This window comes from Megascapheus bottae, chromosome 8, assembly GCF_031878675.1.
Source record: "Megascapheus bottae isolate mThoBot1 chromosome 8, mThoBot2.hap1, whole genome shotgun sequence".
Classification (NCBI taxonomy): Eukaryota; Metazoa; Chordata; class Mammalia; order Rodentia; family Geomyidae; genus Megascapheus; species Megascapheus bottae.
The window spans coordinates 67,517,984-67,526,049 of record NC_143516.1 but is presented as its reverse complement, the minus strand read 5'-3'; the positions used below and the strand labels follow the sequence as shown (position 1 = coordinate 67,526,049).

Below are 8,066 nucleotides of genomic sequence, written 5' to 3'. Positions count from 1 at the left end.
GAGATCGGTGGGTACGGGTTCAAGGTCATCCCAGGAGACTCTTTAATCACAGAAAAGGCAAGTGGTGCTGTGGCTCGGGTGGTAGAGCGCTAGCCTTGAGCAAAAAGGAGCTCAGAGACAGTGACCAGGCCCATAGTTCGAACCCCAGGACCTGCATAGAAAAAGAAAAAAGAGAGCCGTGGGTGTTAGCAAAAAACTTCATTGCGCTCTGAGGAGTTTAAAGAGTAAACTGAAAACACTCAGAGACAAGAGATTTCACACTTATTGTGGTGGATCTTTTTGGAGACATTTACTGTAAATGCGACCAAGTCCTTGTTCCACTCCTTCTGTTTGTGTTCCTGTAGGATAATAAAAGGACATTTTGTTTAGTTTTTCTTCTGCGGACGCGGGTATGGGTGGGACGTGGAAAGGGGGCTGGATTACCATTCCTCACGTGGGTTGAAATGGCCTGGGAACCCACGGGCGAGTCCTGCCAAACCCACAGCCGGAGACCACAGATGGCCCACGGCCAAGCCTGCGTCCACCACCAGCACACACGCCCGTGGCGCGTGGAAGAGGGGCAATGGAGCTGTTCCAAACAAGGGTGGAAGGGAAAGGCGCACGTGTCACCCATCTGCTGTTTGTCACCATCGGCTTCTGTACCAAATGACATGGGGACTCAGCAGATGGAGAAATGCAGTTTGACGTGTTCTGAGCTAATTGTACATCCCTCTACTCCCAGCCCTCAGGTTCAGATAGCAAAGCTCTCTGTGCTTCTTATTTAACACAACAACCTCGCTCTGGCTGCAGGAACCGAGTGATGGCTAAGAAATGGATGGATCCATTTTATAGCAGTGTCGCCATGAAACCCTGGGTGCGTGGCTCTTCTTGCAATTCCTTTACATCTTCTTGGGTTTCCATTTCTTACAAGACGTGGAAGCTGTTATATTGTAGGACTCCCTCAAGAATCAGTTAACAAAAAGTCCTTCCCAAAAATTAAAGCGAAATGTAATCAAAGTAGCATTCTTCACTAACTTATCATTAAAATTCCATGAAGGGCCACAAATCCAGCTGTTTCTTCTTCAGCTCTAAAGCCACCCCATCCCGTTGTGAACACTTCAGCACTGAACAGACAAAAGCAAAATAAAGGAGAAGAGAGAAAATTTCAGTTGTTTTCTACATTCACAGGTATCTAATTCCATTCTCAGATTTTAAAATAATCTGACATGATGTGGAGAATCGGCCATCTCTTATTAAATATCTCCACATTTTGTAAAGGCCACACAAGGAGAATTTAACTTATAAAAATATTTGTAACTCCAATGAGATAGGAAAATAAGCAGCTGGCATCTGCTTGCTGTCTACTTTGCTCCAGAAGTTTCCTGTTTTTCTGTTACATACATTATCTTACTTGATCTTCTCAGCATCCTGGTAACATGGACTCTATCACTTCTGTTTCCCAGAAGACAAAACCAAGACCTGATATCCAGGATTATTCCAGCATTATAAATCTAAACACTTTTTTTGAATCTACATCATTTTTAGTTTGAATGTCGTGTTTTCCATTAACAAAATAGAGATAATCAAATCTCTAATTTCAGAGGGATATTGTAGAAGGTGAAGAAGTAAGACCTTCAAAATCCTAAAAACAATGACTTTCAAATAGTAAGCTCTCACTATATCTGATTACTGTTACTTTGGGAATGTCTTCTTTAGTTTTAATTAGTTTCTATCTTCAAATAGCTGTACAAAAGAATAGCCATTCAAAAAGCAATTTATGAATATGGTACATCTTTTTTCTTTCGGTCAAGGGGCTTGAACTCTGGGCCTGGGTGCTGTCCCTGAGCCCTTCAGCTCAAGGCTACCACTCTACCCTTTAAGCCACAGCACCACTTCCAAATACAGTGTATACTTGAGGTAGATCTTTTTTTTTGACTTAAAATAACTGCAAATTTTATTTTAAAACAATGACAAAACCTTTAGAACTACCAGTGTAAATTATTTTTATACACAAAGAGTAACTGAACATACACATATCAAACATCATTCACTGGCATGAATACATCTCCAAAAAAAATGCAACTATATAACCATATCAAATAATACACGGAAACAGTGATTCAATCAAATAGCCATCATTTTACAAGGCCAAACCTTCACATAAATGTACTGGCAAATATATACATATGTGCATAAATACCAACATCAACCAAAGATACATGGACATAACACCGGTGCTTATACACATATGCATTAACACACAAATGGGCCAAAACCTGCCAAGCTGAAACAGTGGTTGATAAAGACATACAATGTTGTGACCTTTTCAGCAGTGATGAAAATTGAATTCAACAAGTGAAGAAACAGACTAATAGAATGCTCGTGTTTTAAAGACAAGAAAACCAGAAACTACAGCCATCCTTCCCACTAACAGTGAATTTCTTGAAACTGAAAAGTAAAGTCAACTTCAAAGACTTAATAGCATAAAAAAGTGGGTTACTTCTATTTACAATAAAGATCATAACGACTGAAAGCAGAGAAACACTCTATAAAATAAGTTAAATTCTTTTCATTTTGAAGGCCCTACTAGACATTTGCTGCTGCTCTGACTCATGACTTTGAGATGCAAAACTAAAAAAGCTGTTACTGGGTTCAGGTGCTGTGGGAGAACCCACAAAAAATGGTCTGAACTGAAAATCTTCATCACCACCCCGATTTCGAACTGGTGTATTGTCCAAAGGAAACTTGGAGTTGTTCCCTATTGGGAAGCCAAAGACACCAGACTGTGCAATCATAGATGGCTCAAGGGTGTTGTCTTGGTTAACAATAGTGATATTTCGCAGCATAAGGCTATCATAGAGGCCCTGGAGCTTTTGATACTGGCGATTTCGCTCCATAAGTTTCTCAGAGATGTCACTAAATTTTTTCTTGTATTCTTCTAGCACTTTCTTCATAGAAGTGACCTCCTCTTTCATAGAGGTCAATTCTACATCCTTGCTCTGTATTTGCTGAGTATATATCTTCTCCATCTGTTTCAGATGGCTCTCAGCTTTGCTGAAATTGTATTCCTGATAGAGACGTTCCTGATGTACCTGATACGTCCAGAAGGCCAGTGCTCGGGAGCTAATGTCCAACACGATCTCTGGTCTCAGGCCTGCTAGTACCATAGCTTTATATCCTCTGATGGACTGAGTTCTGTGCGGACAATATCTAGCTTTCCAGAAAGGGTACTGTTACAGGCAGGGCAAATAGCTGGTGAACGACTAAACTCACCACTACCATGCTGATCACAGAAGATGTGAGAGCAGGCAGTAACCCATGCATACCCAGAGAGTTTGCAGTGGCACTTTCGATAATTACACAGCAGCATATCTTCACACAAAGACATGATAAGGAGGTTGCCAGATGCTGAGAAGTCCATAAAAGAAAAAGTCAGTCATTGGTTCTGAACAAGTCCATAATGGGAATGTGACTCATATGTGGTTCTTCCAGTTCTGGCCTTTTTTCTGATAGCCAACGAATTCAGCTCCGGTCCAGAAATCAGGTTGAAAAACAGATAAGCCATCAAGTATCATCTCAGGCACAGATGATCCAGGTCTTCCTCAGTAGTTTTCATCTTCCACCAGCCCACCAAAAGCATGAAGAACTTGAGGTAGATCTTTATAGACAGGAAAGTACAGTGAAAATATGCTCCTATTCTTAAGCAACCAATGTTGCTTAATTGGGCATGGTAATTTAGGCCAAGAGTTTCAGATGTTTGTGAAGCTGAGGCAGGTAGATGTCAAGTTCAAGGCCAGCTTGGGCAATATAGCCAGTCTGTTTCCCATAGAAAGTATAAATCTCAATTGCTTGACACACATATTTTCTGAGATCTGTTCTATTTATATTCCTAGTCCCAGCTTGAATGATCCAGTGAGGAGAAACTCACTGGTTGACTGGGCAATAATGAAGAAAGTAGTCCCAGGAACTTAATTACCATATCAGATCAACACTCAAGAAGTCACTAAGAATCCTTAAAGAAAGTAAATTTTATTAATTATACCCACCAACTAAACTTTGCCTTCCTAGAATTGATTACATTGAATATTTTTTTGTCTGCAGGGCATTTTTCCAGACTATGCAATAGAACATTCATAAAATACTCAGGATCTTACCAGGTGCAGTGGTCTACACCTGTAATTTTAGTTTCTTTGGGGAAATTACAGCTCAAGCAAGGACAGCCTCATGGCCTGTCTAGGCCAAAAATTAGCATGATTCGTGTCTTAACTAATAAGCCACAAATGGTGGTATACAGATCTAATCCAAGTTATGCAGGAAGTATAGATAGTATTGCAGTCTGAGAAAGCCTGTGCAATAAGTATTTACCCAGGTGGGGGGTGGGTGCCCAGCTGGAAAATACAAAAGACTGAGTTTAAACCCTAATTCCACCAAAAAACAAACCCTGAGGATGCCATAAAATTCTACATTTGTTACCCAAAGCCAGCCTCCAGTTAATTACAACAATGGCATGATGTAATGGTGACAGCGAAAAATGGAAGGAAAAAGGAAAGGGGTAGTTTTAAAATGCACCTACATTTATGCATGCTTTATAAGCTACAATAAATAAGATGCATGCTTATGAAATATTAGGTCCCACTTGCTGTTTCTTTGCTATTGAGCAAAAGAGACAAGTAACTAACCGAAAATATCTTCTCACTTGTCATTTAATTTTCACAAAATATCTTTTGTGAAATTTGAAAGTAAATTAAATTTTGCTGCATGTATTTATGCTGAAGTACAGTGTGTGTGTGTGTGTGTGTGTGTGTGTGTGTGTGTGTGTGTCTGTGTGTCTGTGTGGTGTGTGTGTGTGTGTGTGTGTGTGTGTGGTGTGTGTGTGTGTGGTCAAAGTCAAGCAAAACATGGAGTAGAAAATCTTCTTGCAAACAGGGTTTTTGTTTTTGTTTTTGCCATATCCAAATAAAAAAAGGAAGGTTAGGGTTTATCTGAGGTAAGAGAACAGGTAAAGAGTGTGCCTGCCCTCTTAGCTGTCTAGGACAGCTGGTGAGTTCTGATTGGTGGGTGGCTGCAGTATGAATTCTTCCTTTGGTCAAGGAGGCCATTTCATTGGATAAGACTGGCCAGCCTGTGTATCCAGTGAGTGTTCTCTCTTGAGCTACAAGTTTGCTGTTCTTGGGAAAGATAGTTTCAGACAATTCGTTGGTGTATGAGAGCCCTCCTTTCATGGCCTGCCTCTGGAAACAGATGCCCCAGCTGGAAGGAGATGAATCTGAACCCAAGGTAAGAAGTTGTTTCAGTGAAGAGTTACTGTGAAGGATTTCAATGGAAAAGAATGAATGTCTGGGAGGTGGCATGATAAATACTTCAAGCTGATCTTTCAATCTTTTCTTTGTTTCATTTTCATAATGCAATAGCTATACCACTGTCAGTACAGCTCACAGCAGAAAGCTGACCAGTATATAAGTTACACCATAAATCTGGGCTTCTTTTAAGCACAGGTTGCTCAAATATTTTTGGATCCAAAAATATAGCATTAATTCTTACTGTGCTTCCTTCCATTACCTTTGGAAGTGACACAAGATCTGAGGCCACAAAGAAGTTGTAAGTGCCTACCGGTGTTTTCATTCATAATCAGAAATGAACATTGACATCATCCGTTAGAGTATGCACTATCCAACAAATCTTGGTTTCATCTATGTATCTTCAAACCTCCCAGCCACTGGGCAGGGATGCAGTTTTATTTCTCCTTTGAAGATAAAGCAATGGTGTTTCCAAAATACAAAACAACTGTTAAAATGCCAGTGAGCAACCAAACAAGATTTCCAACCGCGTGGCATGGCCTTCCAAGTTTGAAACCAATGCATTTTTCCATTATACTGCTTGTGATGAAAATGTTTAGAAATCTCTGAGACAGATGTGCTTACTTCAAGGAAACATTCATAAAGAATGCATGGGAGAATTTATTTTTACTTCACTGGTTTCCTCCATAATTGGAAAAACTTCGAAGTGACTTGATCCAAAGAGGAACGATGGACAGAACTTTCCAGTCAAGAAAAAGCTGAAAGGAGTGAGAGGAGCAAGGCAACAATCAGGAAAGCAACTCCTTTTGCAATAGCCTCAAAGAAAATAAAGTACCTAGGAATTAGCTTAACTAAGAACGTAAAGGACCTTTTTGATGAAAACTTTAAAACCCTGAAAAAAGGAAATTAAAGCAGAACTGAGAAAATGGAAAAACCTCCCATGCTCCTGGATTGGAAGAATCAACATTGTGAAAATGACAATCTTGCCAAGGGCTATCTACAAATTCAACGCAATACCTATCAATACCCCAATGTCATTCTTCAAAGAAGTAGAAGAGACAATCCAAAATTTTATATGGAATAATAAAAGACCCTGTATAGCAAAAACACTTCTTAGCAGAAAGAACAGTGCAGGAAGAATTTCAATACCAAACTTAAGACTCTATTACAGAGCTATAAAATCAAAACAGCTTGGTACTGGCACAAGAACAGGCCTGAAGACCAATGGAATACAACTGAGGACCCAGATATTAAACCACAGACCTATGGCCACCTAATCTTTGATAAGGGAGCCAAAAAAATAGAATGGAAGAAAGACAGCCTCTTCAACAAGTGGTGCTGGCAGAACTGGTTAAGCACCTGCAGAAAACTAAAGTTGGATCCTTCTTTGTCATCCTGCACCAGAATTAACTCCAAATGGACCAAAGACCTCGCGGTAAGGCTGACACACTGAAAACTTTACAAGAAGGAATAGGAGATACACTAGGCCTCCATGGCACAGGTCAAAACTTTCTTAATAAGGACCAAGAAACGTAACAAATCAGAGAAAGGCTGGATAAGTGGGACTGCATTAAACTGCAAAGCTTCTGTTGGCAAAGGACATAGCTAGTAAGTTAATTAGGAAGCCTACAGAATGGGAGATCTTCACTAACCATACAACAGACAAAGGCCTCATATCTAAAATATATCAACAGCTAAATAAATTGAATCACCCCAAAACTAATCTCCAAAGAAACAAGCATCCCATCAAAAGATGGGCCAAAGACTTAAAGAGAGTCTTCTCTGAAGAAGAAGTAAGAATGGCCTATAGACACATGAAGAAATACTCAACATCTCTGGTCATAAAAGAAATGCAAATCAAAACAACTATAAGATTCCACCTCACTCCAGTTAGAATGGCCATGATCAACAAATCTAATAACAACAGATGCTGGAGGGGATGTGGCCATGAGGGATCACTATCACACTGCTGGTGGGAGTGCAAACTCGTTCAACCACTATGGAAAGCAGTATGGCAGTACCTCAAAAGACTAAACATAGCTCCCCTATGACCCAGCAATTCCACTACTTGGCATTTACCCAACCGTCCAGAAACAAGGGCATACTAAATCCACTAGCACAACAATGTTCATTGCAGCACTATTTACCATAGCAAAGATATGGAACCAACCCAGATGTCCCTCAGTTGATGAGTGGATCAACAAGATGTGGTATTTATACACAATGGAATTCTGTGCTGCTGTCAGAAAGAACGACATTGTCCCATTTGTAAGGAAATGGAAAGACTTAGGAAAAAATCATATTAAGTGAAGTAAGCCAGACTCAAAGGAACATAGGCTCAATGGTTTCCCTCATTTGTCATAATCAGTAGAAACCTTGGACTCTTCTAGCAGAGATTTGCAATAGAGCAAAACCTAGGTACATAAGGCCAGACAGTATTACACTAAATGAAAGGACCTCTAGGATATAGAAACAAAAGCCATATAATGATTGTTGTCCTTAATGTACTGTGTTATCTCTCATCTCTTTTGCTGTCCCTTGGTTATCTCATATTGTTACAGTATCTCACTTTGTTATCTGATATATTGGTTATATGCGTATTTGGTTATTTGAAATTGGATAGGGAAGGGGGAAAACAAGATGAGGGTGGTGGGAGGGGGAGGGAAATGGGGACCAAGACATGAGAAAGGGTATCAATGTATGTGAAGTAATGTGCCTTCCATCTGGCGAATGTAATGTAATCCTCTATTAATTACAATAAAAAATATATAGAAAAAAAAAGAAAAAGCA

The 8,066-nt window shown here is 39.8% G+C and overlaps 1 pseudogene; it reads right to left on the bottom strand.

Annotated features, from left to right (window-relative positions):
* Positions 1 to 2,475: 2,475 nt before the first annotated feature.
* LOC150060084 (E3 ubiquitin-protein ligase CCNB1IP1 pseudogene) lies at positions 2,476 to 3,367 on the bottom strand (annotated as a pseudogene).
* Positions 3,368 to 8,066: the final 4,699 nt, after the last annotated feature.